This window comes from Triticum urartu, chromosome 6A (genome assembly GCF_056163025.1).
Source record: "Triticum urartu cultivar PI428250 chromosome 6A, HENAU_Tu73, whole genome shotgun sequence".
Lineage (NCBI taxonomy): Eukaryota > Viridiplantae > Streptophyta > Magnoliopsida > Poales > Poaceae > Triticum > Triticum urartu.
Genome location: NC_141878.1, coordinates 507,296,375 through 507,324,034, shown reverse-complemented (window position 1 = coordinate 507,324,034; position 27,660 = coordinate 507,296,375).

The following is a 27,660-nucleotide window of genomic DNA, read 5'->3' as shown; positions in this document are numbered from 1 at the left end:
AGACAGCTAGGGAGTTGACCACAGCAGGATGCACAGATGCGGAAAAGGTGAAGTTTGCCGCACATCGGCTAGAAGGACCCATAGCATCATGGTGGGAGAATTTCACAGCCACTTTCCCAGTTGACACTGTCACATGGGACCAGTTTCAGCAGGCTTTTCGTACTGCACACATTTCAGCAGGAGCTATGGCCATGAAGAAGCGTGAGTTTCGCAACTTGCGCCAAGGAGGACGGACAATTGGTCAGTACATGGAGGAATTTAGTAAGTTAGCACGTTATGCACCAGATGACATCGCTACGGATGCAGCTAAGCAGGAGAAGTTTCTAGAAGGACTGAATGATGAGTTGAGCATGCAGTTGATGGTAGCCACCTTCAACAACTACCAGGAGTTGGTAGATCGTGCTCTTATAATTGAAGGCAAGCATCAGCAAATTGAGAATCGAAAGAGGAAGTATGGACAAGGAAAGTACACTTCAGGAGCTCAGCAGAAGCCACGTTTTACCCCTAGACCGGGAGGACATTTTCAGCATACCCATGGAGGAGGTAGCTCGCACAATCACAATGGCACCAAGAATGGAAATGGCAATGAAGGAAGCAACGGCCAGAACCGCACCAACCCCTCAACCCCAGCCAAGAAGGACCTGAGCCAAGTCACTTGTTTTAAGTGTCAGAAGACCGGACATTATGCCAATGAATGTCCTGAAGGCCAAAATGGCAATGGAAGTTCTGGAAAGAAGCCGAACCCCTTCAACAGGGGACAGGTGAACCACGTTAGCGTGGAGGAGGTTGAAGCTCAGCCCGATGCAGTAATAGGTAAGTTTTTGGTTAAGTCATTTACTGCACTCGTTCTTTTTGATACGGGTGCATCGCATTCATACATCTCAAGGGGATTTGTGGATAAGTATAACCTACCAACCCAAGCCCTTAGGTCACCCATGTTAGTAACCTCGCCTGGAGCAGAGTATGTGGCTAGTCTATGGTGTGATCGATTACCATTAAGGATTGGTAACTATGTTTTTCCCTCAGACCTAATAGTATTGGAATCTCAAGGATTGGATGTGATATTAGGCATGGATTGGTTATCAAAGTATGAAGGGAATATTGAATGTGCTAGTAAGTCAATTTTGCTTACCACCCCAGAAGGGAGAAGGATCAAGTATGCATCCCGACATGTGCCAAAGAGGACTCAAGTAAATTGCCTAACAGGAGTTGTGCAGGAGGAAGTACCAGTGGTAAGGGATTTCCCTGATGTATTTCTAGAGGAGTTGCTAGGCATGCCACCGGATAGAGATATTGAGTTTTTGATTGAGCTATTGCCAGGCACAGGACCAATATCAAAGAGACCATATAGGATGCCAGCAAAGGATTTGGTGGAAATTAAGAAGCAGATTAAGGAGTTACTGGATAAGGGATATATATTCGCCCAAGCTCTTCGCCTTGGGGATCGCCGGTACTTCTAGTGGAGAAGAAAGATGGATCATTAAGGATGGTTGTAGATTATCGAGGATTGAATGAAGTAACGATCAAGAACAACAAGTACCCACTACCAATGATCAATGATCTGTTTGATCGATTGCAAGGAGCTAAGGTATTTTCCAAGATCGATCTGCGATCAGGATACCACCAGTTGAAGATTCGAGAACAGGATATTCCGAAGACAGCTTTTACCACCAGGTATGGGCTGTATGAGTATACCGTTATGTCATTTGGTCTGACTAACGTACCTGCCTATTTTATGAACATGATGAACAAAGTGTTTATGGAGTTCTTGGATAAGTTCGTCGTAGTGTTCATTGATGATATCCTGGTTTACTCGAAGAATGAAGAGGAGCATAAGGAGCATTTGCGTTTGGTACTTGGAAAGCTCAGAGAACATGAATTATATGCCAAGTTCAGCAAATGTGAGTTTTGGTTGAAGGAAGTAGGATTCCTCGGACACGTTATATCCGGAGAAGGAATAGCAGTAGACCCCGCTAAAGTTGAAACCGTGACCAAGTGGGAGGCCCCACCAACAGCTGGAGAGATCCGGAGTTTTCTTGGACTCGCAGGATACTACCGAAGATTTATTGAGAATTTCTCAAAGATTGCGAAGCCTATGACGGAGTTGTTGAAGAAAGATACCAAGTTCATATGGATAGAGGAATGTGAGGCTAGTTTCCAGGAGTTGAAGAAACGCTTAGTTACCTCACCAGTATTGATTTTGCCAGACCAGACCAAAGATTATGAGGTGTATTGCGACGCTTCACATCGAGGACTTGGAGCAGTGCTTATGCAGGAAGGGAGAGTTGTTTCATATGCCTCAAGACAACTGAAGCCTCATGAGTTGAATTATGCCACGCATGATTTGGAGTTAGCAGCCATAGTGCATGCATTGAAAACATGGAGACATTTCCTCATTGGAAATCATTGTGAGGTGTACACGGATCATAAGAGTTTGAAGTACATTTTCACACAGAAGGAGTTGAGTCTCAGACAAAGGAGATGGTTGGAGCTTATCAAGGATTATGATATGAAATTGCATTATCACCCCGGAAAGGCTAATGTAGTAGCTGACGCATTAAGCCGTAAGAGCCATGTCAATACGTTAATGACGGGAGAAATACCCAAGAAGTTAGCAGAAAATCTTCGTGAACTATGTGTGGAAATAGTTCCGAGAGGCTATGTAGCAGCATTGGAGATTCAGTCAACTTTGATGGATAGAATCAGAGAAGCTCAGAAAACTGACAAAGAGATTGCCGCTATAAAGGAGAAACTGAGCAAAGGAAAAGCTAAAGGATTTCATGAGGATGAGCACGACACCCTATGGTTTGAAGACCGCGTTTACGTGCCCAATGACCCGGAGATCAGGAAGTTGATTTTGCAAGAGGCACACGACTCACCATATTCGATTCACCCAGGAAATACCAAGATGTATTTGGATTTGAAGGATATTTTCTGGTGGACCGGAATGAAGAAGGATACTGCGGAGTATGTAGCAGTTTGTGATGTATGTCAGAGAGTAAAGGCAGAGCATCAGAAGCCAGCGGGATTGTTACAACCATTGCCGATACCCGAATGGAAGTGGGATAAGTTAGGCATGGATTTTATCATGGGATTACCCAGGACTCGTTCAGGCTATGACTCGATTTGGGTTGTAGTCGATCGATTGACGAAAGTAGCTCATTTCATCACAGTAAAGACCACCTATACCAGTGCTAAGTTGGCAAAGATATACATGACCAGGATCGTAAGTCTGCATGGAGTTCCAAGGAGTATCGTATCAGATAGAGGAACCCAGTTTACCTCAAGGTTCTGGAAGCAGTTGCACGAAACCTTGGGAACCAGGCTAGAATTCAGTACAGCTTTTCATCCATAGACAGATGGACAGACTGAGAGAGTCAATCAGATCTTGGAGGATATGCTGAGAGCTTGTGCGCTAGATTATGGATCAAGTTGGGACGATAATTTGCCATATGCAGAGTTCTCTTACAACAACATTTATCAAACCAGTTTAAAGATGGCCCCTTTCGAAGCCTTGTACGGAAGGAGGTGCAGGACACCGTTGTCATGGGACGAAGTTGGAGACCGCCAGTTGTTTGGACCTGACTTGATTAAAGAGTCTGAACAGAAGGTGAAGTTGATTCGCGATAGGCTCAAGGTAGCCCAGTCCAGACAGAAGAGTTATGCAGATTCTAAATGCAAGGAGACAGTTTACGAAGTCGGAGATAGAGCTTATCTTCGAGTATCTCCACTTCGGGGAACAAAGCATTTCGGAGTTAAAGGGAAGTTAGCACCACGATTTGTAGGACCATATCGAGTTTTGGAACGTATGGGAGAAGTGGCCTACAAGTTGGAATTGCCCGAAGGATTGTCAGGAGTTCATAATGTGTTCCACGTTTCTCAGTTAAAGAAGTGTCACGCGGAGATGGCTGACATACCGTTGAGAGACACAGTGCCATTAGAAACAATCCAGTTGGATAACGATTTGACCTACGAGGAGAAACCAATTAAGATTCTCGAGTTTGCCAGCCGAGTCACTCGCAGCAAGGTTATCAAGTTTTGCAAAGTTCAGTGGAGCCACCACACAGAGGATGAAGCCACCTGGGAACGAGAGGAAGATTTACTCAAGGACCACCCTCACCTATTTTCTAGCCAACCCGAATCTCGAGGGCGAGATTCATCTTAAGGGGGGTAGGTTTGTAACATCCCAAATTTTCAATTTGGAATATTATACATTAGATCATCAATGCATATCATATTTTTATTTTGCATTTTGGTTGATCCTAGAAATTCTACGCAACTCAATGACCCACGGAGAGAGTTGGGGATTTCGTTATTTTCATATTCGAGTTTTCTCAAATTTTGAGAATAGGATCATTTGATTTTATTTATTTTATCATCAATTATTTCTATTACAAAAATATGAGAGAGGGAATAAAATGAATTTCCCAAAATAAAGAAATATTGAGGATTTAATAAAAAAAATCAAATAAGATTTAATTTCGGAGTTTTTCGGTGTTTTATTTGAATTTAGGAAAAATGTGCGTTTTTTCAAAATTGCATTTAGGTCCCAAATAAATGTTCACCTTGTGCGGCTTGATTTTAGAAGCCCGTGAAAATTTATTTTGGAATTTTTGGAGTCCGTTTAGTATTTCTTTTTATTTTTCTTCCGAGCGAAATAATTTAAGAAAAAAGTGAACCGACCTAACCGGGCCGTGTCCATCCGGGACTCTGGCCCGGCAGGCTTTAAAAGCCGGCCCAGCCCCCCGGGAGAAACCCTAGCCGGCCCGTGCCGCCCCACGCGCCGCCGCCGCTCCCACCCCGCGCCGCCGCCGCCGCCCGCCCCATGCACCGCCGCCGCTGCCCGCCGCCGCCGCCCCGCGCCGCCGCCGCCGAGGTTCGCCGCCGCCTCGACTTCCGTGCCATCGTTTTTTTTAAAAAAAAATTAGATCAGTTTTTCCGTCGGTTTTTTTAGTTTCGGTCTTTTTAAATAGATCGGTTTTTCCGGTTTATTTAATTAGCGAGCGTTCGTCCGTTCGTTCGTTCTAGCGAGCGTTCGTCATTTTTCTTTTTCTCGGATTAAATCCGCGATTTTTCTGATCGCGATTCCTGATCCGATTTTTGTTTTAGTATAATTTTTCGCTCGTTTATCGGAATCAGGCGATTCAAGCGCCTAGAGTTTCATCTCAAAACCCTCTATCCATTTAACCAACTTAAACAAGATTTTGCTACTGTAAAATTTGCCTTAGATCCAGATTACTAGAACAAAGTTGTTTTCTTTCGCCGTTTGACTTTCGTTGCTTCGTTCAATTTGATTCTTTTTGCCAACCAGAGTTCTTAAGTTGAACCTTCTGGTTAGATCTCTTATTTGAGTTTTACTCGTGCATTAGATGAGTACTTATTGTATGCTTGTTTTTTTGTTTGCGATAGAATACCGGGAGTGCGCCGCCTGTTACTTCGAATCGTTAGGTTTCTCGGATCGTCAGCAAGGCAAGTAACACTTTGATCATACCTTTTCTACTACCCAGTTTTCTTGCATTAGATCAATCCTCACACATTGCATGATTAGAATCTAATTAAATTGTGGGATGGGAAGTAGTTGAGGTAGTACCTATTACCTGTGTATTATCAAACCTTGGGAGTTACTTCTACGTTTGCTTATTATGCCATGCTATGCTAGTAGACGTGGATTGAGTGAGTGATATCCATGACAAATGTGAGTTTTGTTAATTAATGGTTTATCTAAGGTGGCAACTTAAACACACATCTGGGTGGATTGAGGCACCTGGGTATTCCAGGACTTGCTTGTTTTCTTTTGGACCGCCACCCAGGCCCAAAGGGATCATGAGACTATTCATACTAGAAACTTCCGTGTGCAGCCACAAGCTATTATGGTTTCTAGCATAGTTGACTAAGTTGTGCGAACTCTTACAGTGGTAGACTAGCAGATGTAGGGGATGTAGGTGGTACGGTCTACCCGATTGTAAGGTGCTAGTGCTTCTGAAAGACTATGTCTCGGTCATCCATCTTCTCAAACACCATGTAGTGCGAGAAACCAAACGGAGGCGATCGAGTCTTGTGGGGAAAAGTGCGCAAACCTCTGCAGAGTGTAATAAACTAATCATGGTTAGCCATGTCCCCGGTTATGGACATCTTGAGTATCTAGTACTTGGATTATCATGTGAATCCCAACATGTTACTCTAAATTAATTTTGTTGGGTTATGTTTAATGATGATGCTTAATTGGGATTGAGAATGCTGTCAACCATTCTCAATGTTTAACAACTACCATGATAGTTAAATAAATTTATTCCTTTGAAGTAGGGAAAAATTGGCTTTACGCAAAACTGTAACCATAGAGCTTTCCACCAGCCAAATATGCATATAGTATAGCTGTTTCATTCCATTACTCTCTAGGTGTTACATTGCCAGCATATTCCATGTGCTGACCCGTTTCGGGCTGCAACGTTATTGTTGCAGACTTTTCAGACGACGATTAAGGAGTTTTTAGGTCGTGGTTCTATACTCAGTGATGCCATTGGAGTTGATGGACTCACTTATCTTCCAAGCCTTCCGCTGTTATCGTTATTAGATGGCCTTAAGCCATATTTATTGTAATAAGTTCTCTATGGAGACACTCGATGTAATAAGTGTGTGATTGCTACTCTGCTATAAATCCTTCGAGTACTGTGTGGTGTCATCATTACTGATCCAGGGATGACACCGGAGCACAGAGATCAGACCGTTTGAGGTCTGGTCGCTACATGTAGCTCCCCTATGTTTTTGATATGTTCCTAGAGAAAACTAAGTTGGAAGATGATAGTAGCAACGATGCGGGCTGGGTCCGTGATCTGAGGATTATCCTCATTGCTGCATAGAAGAATTATGTCCTTGATGCACCGCTAGGTGAAAAACCTGTTGCAGGAGCAGATGCAGATGTCATGAACGTTTTGCACGCTCGGTATGATGACTACTTGATAGTGTAGTGCACCATGCTTTACGGCCTAGAAGTGGGACTTCAAAAATGTTTTGAACACCATGGAGCATATGAGATGTTCCAAGAACTGAAATTGGTATTTCAGACTCATGCCCGTGTCGAGAGGTATGAGACCTTTGACAAGTACTTTGCCTACAAGATGGAGGAGAATAGCCCCGCTGGTGAGCATGTGCTCAGAATGTCTAGTTACTATTCGCTTGAATCAAGTGGATGTTAATCTTCCAGATAAGATAGTGATTGACATAGTTCTCTAGTCACTATCTCCAAGTTACTAGAACTTCGTGATGAACTATAATATGCAAGGGATGACAAAAACGAATCCCAAGCTCTTCACGATCACTGGTACGCGTCGGTGCTATACAAACGGTTTTTAACCCCTTTCCGTGACGGCATTTGGAACCATAGCCTAGTGAGTGACGGTGATAGGGGTCCTTCCCACACGACCCAGAAACCGTCGGGGATAGGGAGCCAAGATGCATATACAATACTCCTACTCATTTGTGCTTGCATTGCCATCGCAGTCGGTATTCTGTGGTGCTACATTTATGATGCATGGCCCATCACAAATGGTTCACTATTATAGAACGTGTATGATAAGCATACAATGACACACATTCACTTTTCCCAAACCGTATGCGATAACTAATTAAGAAGATTAGCTAATCGTCGTACGAGTGTCGGACAGGATTACGAAACGTCGGACCGTCGTAACATCATCGTACACGACAACTATCGCACACGCTATTCTGTGGTGCAACGTTTACGATGCATACTTCATCAGAAACAATTCATGGTTGCGAATTGTGTACGATAAGGCAACTAACACGAACGTTTAGTTTGCCTGCACCATTTGTGATATTGTCTGACATCGCACATGCTTTGCAAACGGCAACTGTGTGCATGCTTGCACACGTTTCCTCTCTGTGAATCGTCTCGGATTATGGTGTATATCGCAAACGTTTGTGTTTTACCAACCGTGTGTGTTGTAACGGCCTAGAGAGCGTAATTTCACCATAATTTAATTGTTGCTATTTCAAATTGTATTGGATTTGAATTTGAATGTATGATGCTACAACTTTATTCACATCCATCAGGTTCAAACAACCAATGCATTATTCGATTCATAGGTACATATGTTCAAGAGTTGCATAAGAACCAAGTAAAGAATGATGAACCATGGTTATATACTTGTACTATTGAAGACGGTAAAGAAAGAGGCGAAATACATTCTGGTTGCTGAACAAGGTGAAGTGGAATGCCCATATTGTGCACTCCTCCATGCAGAAGGCACGCACGACTCTAGTCCAACCCCTTGTGATGGCCGACCGCCCATCCTTCACGGTCTTCATGAAAACATCTAGATAATCATCGTGTTCTGGTAGAAATACTTTAACCTTTGCATGCCCACCAATCATTTAGTTTCAGAGGTAATCTTGAGTAAACTGCTTTGGCAACCACTGCAAAGGAAAAAGATTCAAACATTGTCATCTAACACAACTCATTATGGGCAGTAAAAAGAAGGGTGCAGAGTTCTTACTTACCATCCTGCAGTTTGCTGCTGTCTTGGATAAAGTGTAAACAAATAGTTTAATTTCCATCTTTGGACCCATTTTACTAACAATCTTTATCAGCTCCCTCACTTGATGGTGGTTCATCGATATCTCATTGCCCCATACGCAGAAAGGGTCGAAACACGGATCTTTACCAATGACATATGTACCTAAAAGCACCAAGTTAATATTAGAAGCTAAACAACAATTGCACAATGATGTAGTACAACACTCTTCTATAATATCTTATAACATCCAATATACTCACATATTAGATGAATTGACATCTTATATTATGGGTCGTAAGGAGTTTAGTGCATTCTTACAAATTATCGGCTGATTAACTGCTACTGTATCCATGGGTTACAGTTAGTTTGAGTTAGTTAGGGCTCGAATAGCCCTAAAGTATATCTAAACATGAGGGCTAGTTTGAGCTAGTTGCATGTATAACCCACCCAAAAAACTATCCAACCCAAAAGGTGCTAATTGGAGCTAGTTCTCCTAGTGCATTTATTGTCAATCTAACCCTGCCATCCAAACAACCCTTTGGATGGAGTTAGTTCAGGGTTAGTCATGATCTAGAAACTAAGTCTAACCTCTAGCTAAGTTAAGTATCCAAACAGGGCTCTATTGTTGTTGTTGTTGTTGTTGTTGTTGTTGCTGCTGCTGCTGCTGCTCTTCTACGTATATCTAGACATCATCAGAACATTAATGTAACACTCTTACTTGTTGCTATGTAGCCTAGGATTGCATATTTAGGCATTAAGTATAGTGCATGTTGCTATGTAGCCTCAGATATATTACATATGTCCCTAGTTAACCTAACGATAAATGGGTTGCAGATATATTCAGTTAAAAGTCCGATTCACCGATTACTCCTGATGTCTACTACACAACCTTCTTCTTGTAGATGTTGTTGGGCCTCCAAGTGCAGAGGTTTGTAGGACAGTAGCAAATTTCCCTCAAGTGGATGACCTAAGGTTTATCAATCCGTGGGAGGCGTAGGATGAAGATGGTCTCTCTCAAGCAACCCTGCAACCAAATAACAAAGAGTCTCTTGTATCCCCAACACACCCAATACAATGGTAAATTGTATAGGTACACTAGTTCGGCAAAGAGATGGTGATACAAGTGGTATATGGATAGTAGATAAAGGTATTTGTAATCTGAAAATATAAAAACAGCAAGGTAACTAATGATAAAAATGAGCGTAAACGGTATTGCAATGCGTTGAAACAAGGCCTAGGGTTCATACTTTCGCTAGTGTAAGTTCCCTCAACAATACTAACATAATTGGATTACATAACTATCCCTCAACATGCAACAAAGAGTCACTCCAAAGTCACTAATAGCGGAGAACGAACGAAGAGATTATGGTAGGGTACGAAACCACCTCAAAGTTATTCTTTCCAATCAATCCGTTGGGCTATTCCTATAAGTGTCACAAACAGCCCTAGAGTTCGTACTAGAATAACACCTTAAGACACAAATCAACCAAAACCCTAATGTCACCTAGATACTCCAATGTCACCTCAAGTATCCGTGGGTATGATTATACGATATGCATCACACAATCTCAGATTCATCTATTCAACCAACACATAGAACCTCAAAGAGTGCCCGAAAGTTCCTACCGTAGAATCACGACGAAAACGTGTGTCAACCCCTATGCATAGGTTCATGGGCGGAACCCGCAAGTTGATTACCAAAACCTACATCAAGTGAATCACGTGGTATCCCATTGTCACCACAGATACGCACGGCAAGACATACATCAAGTGTTCTCAAATCTTTAAAGACTCAATCCGATAAGATAACTTCAAAGGGGAAACTCAATTCATTACAAGAGAGTAGAGGGGGAGGAGAAACATAAGATCCAACTATAATAGCAAAGCTCGCGATACATCAAGATCGTGCCAAATCAAGAACACAAGAGAGAGAGATCAAACACATAGCTACTGGTACATACCCTCAGCCCCGAGGGAGAACTACTCCCTCCTCGTCATGGAGAGCACTAGGATGATGAAGATTGCCACCGGAGAAGGATTGCCCCCTCCGGCAGGGTGCTAGAACGGGTCTAGATTGGCTTTCGGTGGCTACGGAGGCTTCTGGCGGCGGAACTCCCGAACTATTGTGCTCACGGATGTTTTTAGGGTATATGGAGATATATAGGCGGAAGAAGTATGTCTGGGGGGCACGAGGGGCTCACGAGGGTGGAGGGCGCGCCCAGGGGGGTGGGCCCGCCCCCCTGCCTCGTGACCTCCTCACAGATCCCCCGATGTGTACTCCAAGTCTTCTGGTCTTATTTCCTTCCAAAAATGAGTTCCGTGAAGTTTCAGGTCAATAAAGCCCATAAACATCCAAAATAGTAGATAATATAGCATGGAGCAATAAAAAATTATAGATACGTTGGAGACATATCAGCATCCCCAAGCTTAATTCCTGCTCGACCTCGAGTACGTACATGATAAAAACAGATTTTTTTTGATGCGGAGTGCTACTTGGCATAATTTTAATGTAATTCTTCTTAATTGTGGTATGAATATTCAGATCTGAAAGATTCAAGACAAAAGTTCATATTGACATACAAATGATAATACTTCAAGCATACTAACTAAGCAATTATGTCTTCTCAAAATAACATGGCCAAAGAAAGTTCATCCCTACAAAATCATATAGTTTAGTCATGTTTCATTTTCGTCACACAAGAATGCTCTCATCATGCACAACCCCGATGACAAGCCAAGCAATTGTTTCATACTTTAGTAATCTCAAACCTATAAACTTTCACGCAATACATGAGCGCGAGCCATGGATATAGCACTATGGGTGGAATAGAATAATGATGGGGTTATGTGGAGAAGACAAAAAGGGAGAAAGTCTCACATCAACGAGGCTAATCAATGGGCTATGGAGATGCCCACCGATTGATGTTAATGCAAGGAGTAGGGATTGCCATGCAACGGATGCACTAGAGCTATAAATGTATGAAAGCTCAACAAAAGAAACTAAGTGGGTGTGCATCCAACTTTCTTGCTCACGAAGACCTAGGGCACTTGAGGAGGCCCATTGTTGGAATATACAAGCCAAGTTCTATAATGAAAAATTCCCACTAGTATATGAAAGTGATAACATGAGAGACTCTCTACTATGAAGATCATGGTGCTACTTTTGAAGCAAGTGTGGTAAAAGGATAGTAACATTGTCCCTTCTCTCTTTCTCTCTCATTTTTTTGGGCCTTCTCTTTTTTTATGGCCTTTCTCTTTTTTTTGGGCCTTATCTTTTTTGGTCTTTCTCTTCTTTTTATTCCTCACTTGGGACAATGCTCTAATAACGATGATCATCACACTTCTATTTATTTACAACTCAATGATTACAACTCGATACTAGAACAAAGATGACTCTATATGAATGCCTCCGGCGGTGTACCGGGATATGCAATGAACCAAGAGTGACATCTATGAAAGAATTATGAACGGTGGCTTTGCCAGAAATACTATGTCAACTACATGATTATGCTAAGCAATATGACAATGATGAATGTGTCATGATAAACGGAACGGTGGAAAGTTGCATGGCAATATATCTCGGAATGGCTATGGAAATGCCATAATAGGTAGGTATGGTGGCTGTTTTGAGGAAGATATAAGGAGGTTTATGTGTGAAAGAGCGTATCATATCACGGGGTTTGGATGCACTGGCGAAGTTTGCGCCAACTCTCAATGTGAGAAAGGGCAATGAATGGTACCGAAGAGGCTAGCAAGGATGGAAGGGTGAGAGTGCGTATAATCCATGGACTCAACATTAGTCATAAAGAACTCACATACTTATTGCAAAAATCTACAAGTCATCAAAAACCTCGGCACTACGCGCATGCTCCTAGGGGGATAGATTGGTAGGAAAAGACCATCGCTCGTCCCCGACCGCCACTCATAAGGAGGACAATCAAATAACACCTCATGTTTCAAATTTGTTACACAACGTTTACCATACGTGCATGCTACAGGACTTGCAAACTTCAACACAAGCATTTCTCAACTTCACAACTACTCAACTAGCACGACTTTGATATTATTACCTCCATATCTCAAAACAATCATCAAGCATCGAACTTCTCTTAGTATTCAATACTCTATATGAAAGTTTTTACTAATCATTTATACCTAGCATATTAGGATTTTAAGCAAATTACCATGCTATTTAAGACTCTCAAAATAATATAAGTGAAGCATGAGAGTTCATATATTTCTTCAAAATAAAACTACCACCATGCTCTAAAAGATATAAGTGAATCACTAGAGCAAATGACAAACTACTCCGAAAGATATAAGTGGAGATCAATGAGTAGTCGAATAATTATGCAACTATGTGAAGACTCTCTAACATTTAAGAATTTCAAATCTTGATACTTTATTCAAAGAGCAAGCAAAACAGAATAAAATGACATCTAAGAATAGCAAACATCATGTGAAGAAGCAAAAACTTAGGATCAACCGAAACTAACCGATAATTGTTGAAGAAGAAAGGTGGGATGCCAATCGAGGCATCCCCAAGCTTAGCTGCTTGAGACTTCTTGAAATATTATCTTGGGGTGCCTTGGGCATCCCCAAGCTTGAGCTTTTGTGTCTCCTTAATTCATGTCATATCAAGGTCTCCCTAAATCTCAAAAGCTTCATCCACACAAAACTCAACAAGGACACGTGAGATAAGTTAGTATAAACCATTGCCAAAACCTTATCATACTCTACTGTAGCAAATCACTAAAATTATTATTCAACATTGCATACTAAATGCCTCTGCATATTTAATAGTCCTATCCTCAAATAGAATCATTAAAGAAGCAAACATATGCAAACAATGCAAACATAACAGCAATCTGCCTAAACATGACAGTCTGTAAAGAATGCAGCAACATCCATACTTCCTTAGCTCCAAAAATTATGAAAGAAAATTCCCACTGTAGTAAATTTATCAGATCTTAATATGCAAAAGGTTTCAACATTTTATCACATTCTGAATTTTCTAGGGAATTATTTCAACAGAAGTAAACTTTCTGTTTTCAAACAGCAACATGTGGACTTCTAAAATAGGCATAGTAAAGGTTATCAATGCCACTTTTATTGAAATAAAATATGCAAAACATTTTTATTAATAACAGCAAGCAAATCCTAACAAAATAAATTGATTCTCCAAGCAAAACACATATCATGTGGCGAATAAAAATATAGCTCCAAGTAAAGTTACCGATGAACGAAGACGAAAGAGGGGATGCCTTCCGGGGCATCCCCAAGCTTAGGCTCTTGGCTATCCTTGAATATTACCTTGGGGTGCCTTGGTAATCCCCAAGAATAGGCTCTTGCCACTCCTTATTCCATAGTCCATCGAATCCTTACCCAAAACTTGAAAACTTCACAACACAAAACTTAACAGAAAACTCGTAAGCTCTGTTAGTATAAGAAAGCAAATCACCATCATAAGGTACTGTAATGAACTCATTATTTATTTATATTTGTGTTAAACCTACTGTATTCAAACTTCTCTATTGTTTATAAACTCTTTTAATAGCCATAGATTCATCAAAATAAGCAAACAACACATCGAAAACAGAATCTGTCAAAAACATAACAGTCTGTAGTAACATGGATCGAACGTATACTTCTGGAACTCATAAAATTATCAAATAAATTTCTGGACCTGAGGAATTTATCTATTAATCATTTTCAAAAGGAATTAAATAAATATCACTCTCCAAATAAAAATGGCAGCAATTCTTGTGAGTGCTAAAGTTTTTGTTTTTTACAGCATGATCAACAAGACTTTCCCCAAGTTTTCCCAAAGGTTCTACTTGGCACAAACACTAATTAAAAGCATAAAACCACATCTAAATAGAGGCTAGATGAATTATTTATTACTAAACAGGAACAAAAAGCAAGTAACAAAAATAAAATTGAGTTGCCTCCCAACAAGCGCTATCGTTTAATGCCCCTAGCTAGGCATGATGATTTCAATGATGCTCACATAAAGGATAAGAACTATAACATAAAGAGAGCATCATGAAGAATCTGACTAGCAAATTTAAGTCTAATCCACTTCCTATGCATAGGGATTTTGTGAGCAAACAACTTGTGGGAACAAGAATCAACTTGCATAGGAAGGTAAAACAAGCATAACTTCAAAACTTTAAGCACATAGAGAGGAAACTTGATATTATTGCAATTCCTACAAGCATATATTAATCCCTCATAATAATTTTCAGTAGCATCATGAAGTAATTAAACAATATAACCATAAACTAAAGCGTTCTTCTCAAGATCTATAAGCATAGAAATTTTATTACTCTCCACATAAGCAAAATTCTTCTCAGTCGGGATAGTGGGAGTATCATAAGAGACTTGAATACTATAAATTGTTTCCACATTAAAAGAATAATGTTCAGATAAGGGGTAATCATAATCATGAAAAGTTTTATAAATATAATCACTACTTTTTATAGCATAAGTATCATCACAATAATCATCATAGGTAGGAGGCATGCTATCATCATTATAAATTTGCATATCAAAACTTGGAGACTAAAAATATCATCTTCATTAAGCGTAGCATCCCCAAGCTTGGGACAAACATTAATTGCAGAAAATATATTCTCAAAAACATCATCTTCATCAAACATAGCATCCCCAAGCTTGGGCCTTTTCTTATCATAAGCATAATCACTCTCATCATTAATAGTATAGATAGCACCAATAGTATAGCAATTATCATATTCTTCCAAGCAAGTGCCAAAAAGATTTTCAAGATCATAAGAAGTATCATTACCTTCCATAATTATATTTTCATGAGGCACAATAGTAATAGGAGCACCATTATTTGGGAGGGATGCCTTTTTACCTTTCTTCCTTTTTCTTTTCTTCTTCTTCACCACATCATGTGTGGGTTCAATCCTCTTTTTGGAGCTCCTTATTAATGAGATTGGTTGAATAGGAGGCTCCTCCTCATTACCTGATTCATCATAAGAAATAATAGGAGGATATTGGGAAGTCTCTTCCCTTCCATTAGTATTCTCTTCATCTTCTATTTGTTTTCTTTTCTTTATGTAGTTGGCAATATAAGGATTTTCAATGCAATTCCCCGCACAATATATATAAATTTTCTCTAGATCAAAATGAAGAACTTTATCAAGGGCAAATTTTGGAATATCCTTAGTTATACGTTTCATTTATTCGTAGCCCATAAGAAAACTAAGTTCATTATAATGTGCAAGGGAAATCATGTCATCACAATTTTTGGACATGGTTAGATCATGAAACAATTTGCATCGGATTATTAAATGACCACGTTCATTACAAAGCTCACAAGTATGGCCAAGAAAATTTAAATTTTCAGCACAATGATCTAGCTCTTCTTGCAACAATTTAGTTTCTAAGTACTTATGCTTCTTGCAATATCTATCTTCTCTATTTGGTGTGTACTTACAAACCCAATGCACTCCACAAAAATTGACATGTTTATAGGAGACATTTTCATCATAACTAGTGCAATCATCATTAGTGTCATGGATATTCAAAGAATTCGTACTAACAACATTGCAATCATGCTCATCATTCAAATATTTAGTTCCAAACATTCTAATACATTCTTCTTCTAGCACTTGAGCACAATTTTCCTTTCCATCATACTCACGAAAGATATTAAAAAGATGAAGCGTATGAGGAAAACTTAATTCCAATTTTTGTAGTTTTCTTTTATAAACTAAACTAGTGATAAAGCAAGAACCTAAAAGACTCGATTGCAAGATCTAAAGATATACCTTCAAGCACTCACCTCCCCGGCAACGACGCCAGAAAAGATCTTGATGTCTACTACACAACCTTCATCTTGTAGACGTTGTTGGGCCTCCAAGTGCAGAGGTTTGTAGGACAGTAGCAAATTTCCCTCAAGTGGATTACCTAAGGTTTATCAATCCATGGGAGGCGTAGGATGAAGATGGTCTCTCTGAAGCAACCCTGAAACCAAATAACAAAGAGTCTGTTGTGTCCCCAACACACCCAATACAATGGTAAATTGTATAGGTGCACTAGTTCAGCGAAGAGAGTGTGATACAAGTGGTATATGGATAGTAGATAAAGGTATTTGTAATCTGAAAATATAAAAACAGCAAGGTAACTAATGATAAAAGTGAGCGTAAACGGTATTGCAATGCGTTGAAACAAGGCCTAGGGTTCATACTTTCGCTAGTGTAAGTTCTCTCAACAATACTGACATAATTGGATCACATAACTATCCCTCAACATGCAACAAAGAGTCATTCCAAAGTCACTAATAGCGAAGAACGAATGAAGAGATTATGGTAGGGTACGAAACCACCTCAAAGTTATTCTTTCCAATCAATTCGTTGGGCTATTCCTATAAGTGTCACAAACAGCCCTAGAGTTCGTACTAGAATAACACCTTAAGACACAAATCAACCAAAACCCTAATGTCACCTAGATACTCCAATGTCACCTCAAGTATCCGTGGGTATGATTATACGATATGCATCACACAATCTCAGATTCATCTATTCAACCAACACATAGAACCTCAAAGAGTGCCCGAAAGTTCCTACCGTAGAATCACGACGAAAACGTGTGTCAACCCCTATGCATAGGTTCATGGGCGGAACCCGCAAGTTGATCACCAAATAATACATCAAGTGAATCACGTGGTATCTCATTGTCCCATAGATACGCATGGCAAGACATATATCAAGTGTTCTCAAATCTTTAAAGACTCAATCCGATAAGATAACTTCAAAGGGGAAACTCAATTCATTACAAGAGAGTAGAGGGGGAGGAGAAACATAAGATCCAACTATAATAGCAAAGCTCGCAATACATCAAGATCGTGCCAAATCAAGAACACGAGAGAGAGAGAGAGAGAGAGATCAAACACATAGCTACTGGTACATACCCTCAGCCCCGAGGGAGAACTACTCCCTCCTCGTCATGGAGAGCACCGAGATGATGAAGATGGCCACCGGAGAAGTATTGCCCCCTCCGGCAGGGTGCCGGAACGGGTCTAGATTGGCTTTCGGTGGCTACGGAGGCTTCTAGCGGCGGAACTCCCGATCTATTGTGCTCACGAATGTTTTTAGGGTATATGGAGATATATAGGTGGAAGAAGTACGTCAGGGGGCCACGAGGGATCACGAGGGTGGAGGGCGCGCCCAGGGGGGTGGGCGCGCCCCATGCCTCGTGACCTCCTCGCAGATCCCCCGATGTGCACTCCAAGTCTTCTGGGCTTCTTTCCTTCCGAAAATGAGTTCCGTGAAGTTTCAGGTCAATTGGACTCCGTTTGATTTTCCTTTTCTTCAAAACCCTAAAACAGGGTAAAAACAGAAACTGGCACTGGGCTCTGGGTTAATAGGTTAGTCCCAAAAATGGTATAAAAGTGTATAATAAAGCCCATAAACAACCAAAACAGTAGATAATATAGCATGGAGCAATCAAAAATATAGATACGTTGGAGACGTATCAAGTCCCTTATCAGCCCCCGGCCTATATGGTCCCAGCTACCGATATCCTGAACAGTGAGCATATATAAGCAATGGGATGAAACTAACCTCAATGGAAAACATCAGTCATTCCCAAAATTGTCCTGTGTAGGTACATCGAGAAGCACGTTAAGCACATCAGGCTAAACATCAACCAAAATTATCCATGACAGACAAAATAATCTCCAAAAGATAGCTTCAGTATGTAGGTTTAGGCATGCTAGTAAAGCAAAACAAGTGGAAAGGTGTGTTAACTGCAACAGACCTAACATTTAACAACAAGCAAACATAGTCATTCAAACTGGTATTGTGTCGGTCTAAGTACATTGGTTATTGTTAAATAAAAATGGAAAGACGTGTTAACTACAAGATGCAGCAACCAAATGTAGTCATTCATAGTGGTATTGTTGAAACTGGTAGTGATGAAATTGAACTGCACAATTCATACTTGCACATATAGAACATCACGTTGTGAATATCTGGAATAAACAAGGCATACTACAAACAACCAAAGATAGCATTTGAAACTGGACATATGCTAACTACAAACAACCGAACAATCAAAAAACATTAAAAGAGGCACATGCTAGCTATAATAGGCTTAACAACAAGCAAATATATGCATTCCTATCAGTATGTTTAAAACTGGATTGATGAAATGTACTGCACAGTAAATAATTGCACATATTGAAATAAACAAGGCATACTTCAAACAACCAGATATAGCAATTAAAACCGAACATATTCTCACTACACTACAAAAGGGACTCGACAAAACAAATCATGGGTTTCCCCTTGTGAAGAGGCACGTCAAAACAAATCATGGGTTTCCTCACTTGTCACAGATGGGCTTGTTCCCGTGGGAAGAGCACGGACCCTGGATGCGCTCCATGTTGTCGCAGATGGGCTCCTTTCGATTGGAAGAGCACAGCTGTAGGGTGCCCTCCCTGATGTCGTAGACAGGCGCTTTCCCCTTGGAAGAGCCGGAGAGGGTGCCCTCCTCGTGGTCGCCGTCGATGAGGTCTGACTTGGAAGCTGTGGATCCCAAGCCAGCGTCGCAGAACGTGTCCTTCAGAAATGACAAAAGGGGCTCAATGGCGATGTAGGATGGCAAATTGTTGACAGCGAGCCAGAGAAGATCAGCGGTGGGGCCATGGATGAGATCGACGATGGTTGAACCCAAGGGGTTGGGGGCGGGCCACTTAACCTGTGACATAGCCCGCCTCAGTCCGTCGCTGTCGATGGCCTCGATGTCGTAGCCGGTGGCCGAGACATGCCCGCATACTCTAGCCCGCTGCTTGAGTGCCTGCCCCCAGTAATGGTCGTCATCTTCCACGGCAACATCGGGCGAAGAGACCGGGATACTCATCTTTTGGGCTAGTCGCTCCTCGAGCTCCACGGGAAGCGTAGCCGGGCTTAGGCTGCGACGCTCTAGAGTGGGGGATGGGGATGGGGATGGGGATCTGTGGGAAAGGGGGCATTTGGCAGGCATCATCTAAGAAACTCGGGGCGGCCTGGGTATGGAGATCGGTGGGTAAGCTACACGGGCAAACTGGTAGATGTTGACAAGGGAGGCCTTGTGGCGGCGGCAGGGACCTTGCTAGGGTTTCGAGCGAGGGAGGGGGTGTGTGTGTGTGCCCACACCCGAGGAGGTTTTGGTGTGTGTGGAGGGGGGTGTTTGAGGAAATTAAGCGGGTACTGAAAATTTTACTACGCGGGAGTCAAACGCGGGAGTGAAATGCCGGGGCTATTGAAAATTTTGATGATGGTGCATCGCACACGGTCCGGAGATAACAACCGTGTGTTATGAAACAGAAAAACCCTCGAGCCGGGAAGATATTTTCGAGGGATGCTGGCGGGATTGGGAACAAGAAACATCACACACAGTCGAAACACAATAACCGTGTGTTATCAAACAGAAAAAAGTTGCAGGCAGGTAGATATTTTGGAGAGGGGAAGCTTCATGGAGCCCAATGCACACGGTTAGTTTGAGTGAACCGTGTCTGTTGCGTCATCCGACTTGTCTAATGTTCATAAATTTGGCGAAAAATGACAAGAGAGAGGGTCAGAACACGAACACACTTGCATCTGGACCAAATTTATGTATGAAAAGGGTGGTTTGATTTTCATATAGCAAATGCAACTTCGATGTGGCACCTATCTCCCAAAGCGCACGGTATTGCTTGCACCCACCCCCTCGTGTCGGCACGAAGGGAATCCTAAGCTATGAATGCATGCCCCCTCCCCCCCAACCGAGGTTCACCTAGTAAAGTGCGAAGTAGCTAGCAGCCCCCCTCCCTCATGTCGGCACGAAGGGACTCCTAAGCTATGAATGCATGCCCCCCCCCAACCGAGGTTCACCTAGCAAAGTGCAAAGTAGCTAGCAGCCCCTCCCTCGTCTCGGCACGAAGGGAATCCTAAGCTATGAATGCATGCCCCCCCAACCGAGGTTCACCTACCAAAGTGCGAAGTAGCTAGCAGCCCCCTCCCTCGTGTCGGCACGAAGGGAATCCTAAGCTATGAATGCATGCCCCCCAACCGAGGTTCACCTAGCAAAGTGCAAAGTAGCAGCTAGAAGCCCCCCCTCGTGTCGCCACGAAGGGAATCCTAAGCTATGAATGCATGCCCCCCATGCGAGGTTCACCTAGCAAAGTGCGAAGTAGCAGCCCCCAACACTTTTAGTCGGCGGGCCAGAGAGGCATATCTCACCAAGACGGATCATAAAACGGACCAAGAATAATCCACCTTGGTCGTACAACCTCTCTCTTGTTATTGGTTGATAACCCACAAGTATAGGGGATCGCAACAGTTTTCGAGGGTAGAGTATTCAACCCAAATTTATTGATTCGACACAAGGGGAGCCAAAGAATATTCTCAAGTATTAGCAGCTGACTTGTCAATTCAACCACACCTGGAAACTTAATATCTACAGCAAGGTATTTAGTAGCAAAGTAATATGATAATAGTGGTAACGGTAGCAAAAGGTAACGGTAGTAAAAGTAATGTTTTTGGTATTTTATAGTGATTGTAACAATAGCAACGGAAAAGTAAATAAGCGAAGAACAGTATATGGAAAGCTCGTAGGCAATGGATCGGTGATAGAGAATTATGCCGAATGCGGTTCATCATGTAATAGTCATAACCTAGGGTGACACAGAACTAGCTCCAATTCATCAATGTAATGTAGGCATGTATTCTGAATATAGTCATACATGCTTATGGAAAAGAACTTGCATGACATCTTTTGTCCTACCCTCCCATGGCAGCGGGGTCCTAGCGGAAACTAAGGGATATTAAGGCCTCCTTTTAATAGAGTATCGGACCAAAGCATTAACACATAGTGAATACATGAACTCCTCAAACTACGGTCATCACCGGAAGTGGTCCCGATTATTGTCACTTCGGGGTTGCCGGATCATAACACATAGTAGGTGACTATAGACTTGCAAGATAGGATCAAGAACTCACATATATTCATGAAAACATAATAGGTTCAGATCTGAAATCATGGCACTCAGGCCCTAGTGACAAGCATTAAGCATAGCAAAGTCATAGCAACATCAATCTCAGAACATAGTGGATACTAGGGATCAAACTCTAACAAAACTAACTCGATTACATGATAAATCTCATCCAACCCATCACCATCCAGCAAGCCTACGATGGAATTACTCACGCACGGCGGTGAGCATCATGAAATTGGTGATGGTGGATGGTTGATGATGACGATGGCGACGGATCCCCCTCTCCGGAGCTCCGAACGGACTCCAGATCAGCCCTCCCGAGAGAGTTTAGGGCTTGGTGGCGGCTCCGTATCGTAAAACGCGATGAATCTTTCTCCCTTATTTTTTTCTCTCCGAACACGAATATATAGAGTTGGAGTTGAGGTCGGAGGAGCTCCAGGGGGCCCACGAGGTAGGGGGCGCGTCCAGTGCGGGCAGGCACGCCCCCACCCTCATTGCTAGGGTGTGGGCCCCCTGGTCTTGATCTTTTGCCAGTATTTTTTATTATTTCCAAAAATAATCTCCGCGAAGTTTCAGGTCATTCCGAGAAGTTTTGTTTCTGCACATAAATAACACCATGGCAATTCTGCTGAAAACAGCGTCAGTTCAGGTTAGTTCCATTCAAATCATGCAGGTTAGAGTCCAAAACAAGGGCAAAAGTGTTTGGAAAAGTAGATACTACGGAGACGTATCATTGTTCAAAGTGATAGCCATCCATGCGACCCCGAAGATGGGCTAGCTCGCCAATAATCATGCAAGTAGCTAGTCCCCGAAGACAACCACTACATGCGTGTGGCCCAAACATATGTATGGAGAGGTGTGTTTTTGAGTGACAATGGAACAACTTTGATGTGGCACCGTGATTTCGAAATCCCCACACTGAGTGAGGGTTAGGTTTGCGATGCATATGTATGTTACACCACACTTCAAGCCAACGACGGGGATTCATGCATGCATGCGTGCATAGTATATGCGCTCAAGCTTAATTAGGTCTGAATCTCACCATGTCCTATACTATGATAACACAAACCAAATGAAGGATCTGCCATGGTAACCTATCTTGTTGTCGGTCAGGGTGATCATGGATGCCTACGCGGGCCCACGAATATATAGGATTGTTGCCGATAACCATGCGAGGGAGTGTACCGTTTGAAGGCAGCCACTACATGCATATGTTTGGAGGTGATGCATGCATGCATGTTTGAATACCATTTCACAACATTGATGTGGCTCATGTGTAAAAAATCGTACACTAGCTCCCCACATAGAGCGAGATCGGTTCATGATGTGCCATTGTACTAGCCACTTCGACTCGATGGGAGGGATTCATGCGTACACATGCATGTGTGTGTGCTCAAACTATATCATGCGTGTAATCCCAGAGCATGACCTATATATACATATATATCGTATTACAAGCAAAAAAATAATCACCTCCTAAGTCAAATTCACCTCTCTTGTGTTGTCAGGCAAAAAGTAGTGATGGACCAAGCGGGCCCACAGATGGAAAGCATCGATAATGCTGATAACCGCTTAAGTGGGTGTGAGAGGACAACCACCACCACTTTGCATGTGGGCCAACCATATATATGTTGAATACCCAAAATGCAAAACTTTGATGCACCACATGCCTCAAAAACCGTAAACCATGCATCCACACAGAGTGAGGTTCATCAAGCATACTACATATGATGGTCCCCTTCCCCCCTCTTCACCTCATACTATATGCTCCCATCGTAATATGTACAACCCAAAAGAATCCTCATCGATGGTGAAATTAATTAACCTTTCCCGATATAGGTCAAAGTGATGCATGCATGCACCGATGATGGCCTTGTGGGCCCACAAATGGAAGCGTCACACATCAGTGTCCTAGCTAGGATAACCACCGCGTCATGCATGTGGCCCAAAGAGGTGTTGTGTGATGTTTGAATAGCCAATTTCACAATTTTGATGTGACACGTTCCTCGGAAACCGAAAACTCCCGACACTGAGTGAGGTGTACTTGTTCACGGATGCGTACGTATATTATGTATGCTAGTCCCCTCCCATCTCTTCGACGCATACTATATACTACCATAACACAAACAAAAAAGATTCTACCTTGTTGGTCAAATTAACCTCACTGCCGGCTGTTCGTCAAAGTGATGGACGACGACCTCACGGGCCCACAGAAAGCGTCACACGCGATTATCGAGTGTCGTGTTGGACAACCATCGACTGCATGTGGCCAAAACATGTATGTATGAAAGGGTTGTGTGATGTTTTAAATAACAAATTCATGACTCTGATGTGGCACCGGCCTGCCTAACAAAACGGCCAACCCACACAGTGGCTCACAACTCATATTGTATCGCAAGCCACCCGCAACCCCTAGACGCACACACCCACACACACACACACACACCGCGAATCCACCGCAACTACGATACATGTTAAATTAATTATCCCGCGATGAACATATGTTACCAAAGGAGGGACGTTTTAATTTCTAAAAAATCACAAAGATCATTAAGACGTTTTAGTACATTAATTGATTGATTTTCTTGGGTATAATGTGCAAAAATCAAATTTGAGCTACATGCACACGTGACAGTGCACCTAAACGGATTGCAAAAACACATGTGTCTCACTGGGTGCATGTTTACTCCCCATGCAACAAATTTCAAACATTGAGAATCTTAAATTTTAAATTCTAGTACATCCAAAACTTATTTGAAGTTCATGAAACTTATCGTGTTATCATATGGACACCAATACAAAGTGGCATTGTACTTTTTTTGTCAAATTTGAGACTAGTTTTGATGTAATATTTATCTAATTACAAAAGGGAGATTATTAATAATTGGGAACCAATATCCCGAATGGATTATTTATTCAATAGTGAGCGTTAGACCAACAATGGATACGTGCCATGCTTCGGTTAAGCAATAAAGCAACATCATTAATCATCCAAATAGAAAAACAATATATGTGTTGCCGCGCGACCCGTGTGCCGTGCGAGCAGGCGTGAGTTGACGGGACGCATGCGAGCAGTCCGCCGTGCAGGCAGACTGGGAGGTGTACGTGCAGGTGTGTGAATTGACGGAGGTGTGCTCGCTGCGCAGTGTCATCGGGAGGGGTGTGTGTAGCCGTGTGAAAATTTGGTAGGCATGCCAGCAGTCCAGTGCGCAGGCTCACCGGGAGGCGAGCCATCGGTTTGAGCACCGCCCGCCTATCTCCCACAACTCCCACTACTCCATATTAATGGTGCGCCTGAGCAGTCGCACCCCCATCCTCGCCACACACATAATCATATCTCTCCGCTTGCATCCTCGACGCCACTCTCAGTCCTCAAAGCCATCAATGTATGAGGATGCTGCCGAAGCGCCCCATCGGAGGGAGTGGCGGCGCAGGGGCTGCTAAAGCACCGGAGCACAGCATGGAGATGGAGACAGAGGTTGTCGTCACCGCCGGCGAGTTATCACTACACCCTGACGTCGTCGACGACGTCAAGCTTCCACGGCCGGAGGCGGAGTTCCACACCGACTCTGGCGACGACTCCGACGACGACAAATAGCTGGTTAGTCATCTATACCCATTTATGTGTCAAATAGATCATAGGGTTTCTCTGGTTACTCCTGCCTCCCCCTTTTTGGAATAGAAATACTATGGTTATGTTCTCCCAATCCATGAAATCTGAGTAAGTTTCGTTAGATCCGTGTAGTGTATTGATTGTTTGAACGGTACAAGTGATAAGTGATTAGTTGTTTCATCTGTGCAAATGATTTCTGCTAGTAATCTGACTAGCACTACTGGAAAGGCATTGATCACGGACGGCAAACGTCTTTGCCGTCCACCAGCAGACGGCAAACTGTCCGTCTGAACACGTGCCAACAAAGGCCTTCTTTGTCGTTCGCTTCCTGGAAATGGACAGCAAAGGGTTGTGCTGTCCGCCTTTGGTGGCCAGCAGATGACAAAGATCATGGACGGTAGTGAGGTGGGGAGAGAGCCGTTTGGGGTTAACGGCGTGCTTTGCCGTCCGCTAGTAGATGGCAAAGAGCTCAGGTAGGCAGTACTGGGAAGCTGCCATGTGGCCAGTTATGTCGTCTGCCAGCATACGGCAAAGTGACCAAATATGCAGCCGGTGTTTCCCAGGTTTTACAGGTAGCTGCCACGTGTTCTCTTTGCCGTCCACTAGCAGACGGCAAAGAGCTCCGCCATCTGCTAGCAGACGGCAAAGAGGCTACATACCCCCTGTTTTTATTTGTATCCATTTAATTTCATAGGAATTCACACACAGATATACATATTTTTTTTCACATGCACAACAGACATATGATGTATCGAACACATAGCTCCATCCATGACAACATACATACATAATAAGAAACAGAGTTCCATCCATACATATTGTAGTAAATTCACAATGTTCATCCAACACATTGTTCCATGCATGCATCCATATAACAAAGTTCCACATTTTTTATCGATACGAACGAAAAAAAGAAAAGGGAAACAAGCACTGCATCCATGCAAGCTTCCATATAGTGAATTAAATCTACAAAATTGGAAACAAGAAAGTTAGAAGAAGAAGACTAGAATCAGAAGAAGAAGAAGAAGAAGAAAATGAAGAAGAAGAAGAAGAAGTAAGCATACTTAGGTAAAATGGAGCTAACCTAGCTAATTATGCCATTTTTGAGTGAACTAAGCATATTATGCCATTTTTTATATAACTTAGAGCTAACTTCATTTTGGAGAAGAAGAACAAAACTAGAAGAAGAAGAAAACTAGAAGAACTTCTTCTTCTTCTCCTTCTTTTTCTTCTTCTTCTTCTAGTCTTCTTCTTCTTCTTCTTCTTCTTTTCTTCCTATTCCTTATTTTCTTCCTCTTCCTGGATTTTCTTCATCTTATTATGTCATTTGTGGACTAAATAGGCTAAATTATGTCATAAATGGACTAAATAGGCTAAATAAGAGGGAAAATGCCATTTTTGAGCTTACCTTGCTAATTATGCCATTTTTGACCTAACTAAGCATATTATGAGATATAACTTAGAGCTTACTTCATTTTGGAGAAGAAGAAGAAGAACAAAACTAGAAGAAGAAGAAGAAGCAGACTAGAAGAAGAAGAGGACTAGAAGAAGAAGAAGAACCTCTTCTTCTTTTCTCCTTCTTCTTTTCTTCCTATTCATTCTCTTCTTCCTCTTCCTTGATTTTCTTCATCTTATTATGTCATTTGTGGACTAAATAGGCTAAATTATGTCATAAATGGACTAAATAGGCTAAATAAGAAGAAAAATTCCATGTTTGAGCTTACCTAGCTAATTATGCCATTTTTGACCTAACTAAGCATAACTTAGAGCTAACTTCATTTTGGAGAAGAAGAAGAAAACTAGAAGAAGACGAAGAAGAAGAAGAAGAAGAAGAGGAAGAAGAAGAAATCTTCTGATCTTCTTCTTCTTCTAGTCTTCTTCTCCTCCTCCTCCTCCTCCTCCTCCTCCTCCTTCTTCTTCTTCTTCTTCTTCTTCTTCTTCTTCTTTTCTTCCTATTCCTTCTTTCCTTCCTCTTCCTTGATTTTCTTCATCTTATTATGTCATAGTAGAGATAACTTAGCATATTAGAGCTAACATAGGTAACTAAGCATATTAGAGCTAACATAGGTAATTTAGCATATTAGAGCTAACTTAGAGCTAACTTATGTCATTACGGAGGAAACAAAGCTAAGTAAATATAGATCATTTTGGAGATCTGACATACGTGACATAGTTCAGTTCTCATTGTTCTTCTCCTTCTCCTTTCTTAGCCTGATGCGCCAAGAGCGGCGAGGCGGTGGAGGCACTGGGATGTAGTCTTCTACGACAATTGGCGTGGTCATGTCGCATAGCTGTGGGATCGCCGGCGCCACCACCAGCGCGATGTCATTGTCAGGCACCGCCACCATCGCGAGGCCATCTTCAGGCACGACAGGCACGACCATCGCTAGGTCATCCTCAGCCACCACCATCTCTTGCTCATGGTCAGCCACCACCATCTCTTGCCTTTGGTCAGCAACCACCATCGCTAGGTCATCCTGAGCCTGATGCCCACTCTGGTCCTCTTCTTCCCCACTCCAGTCCGG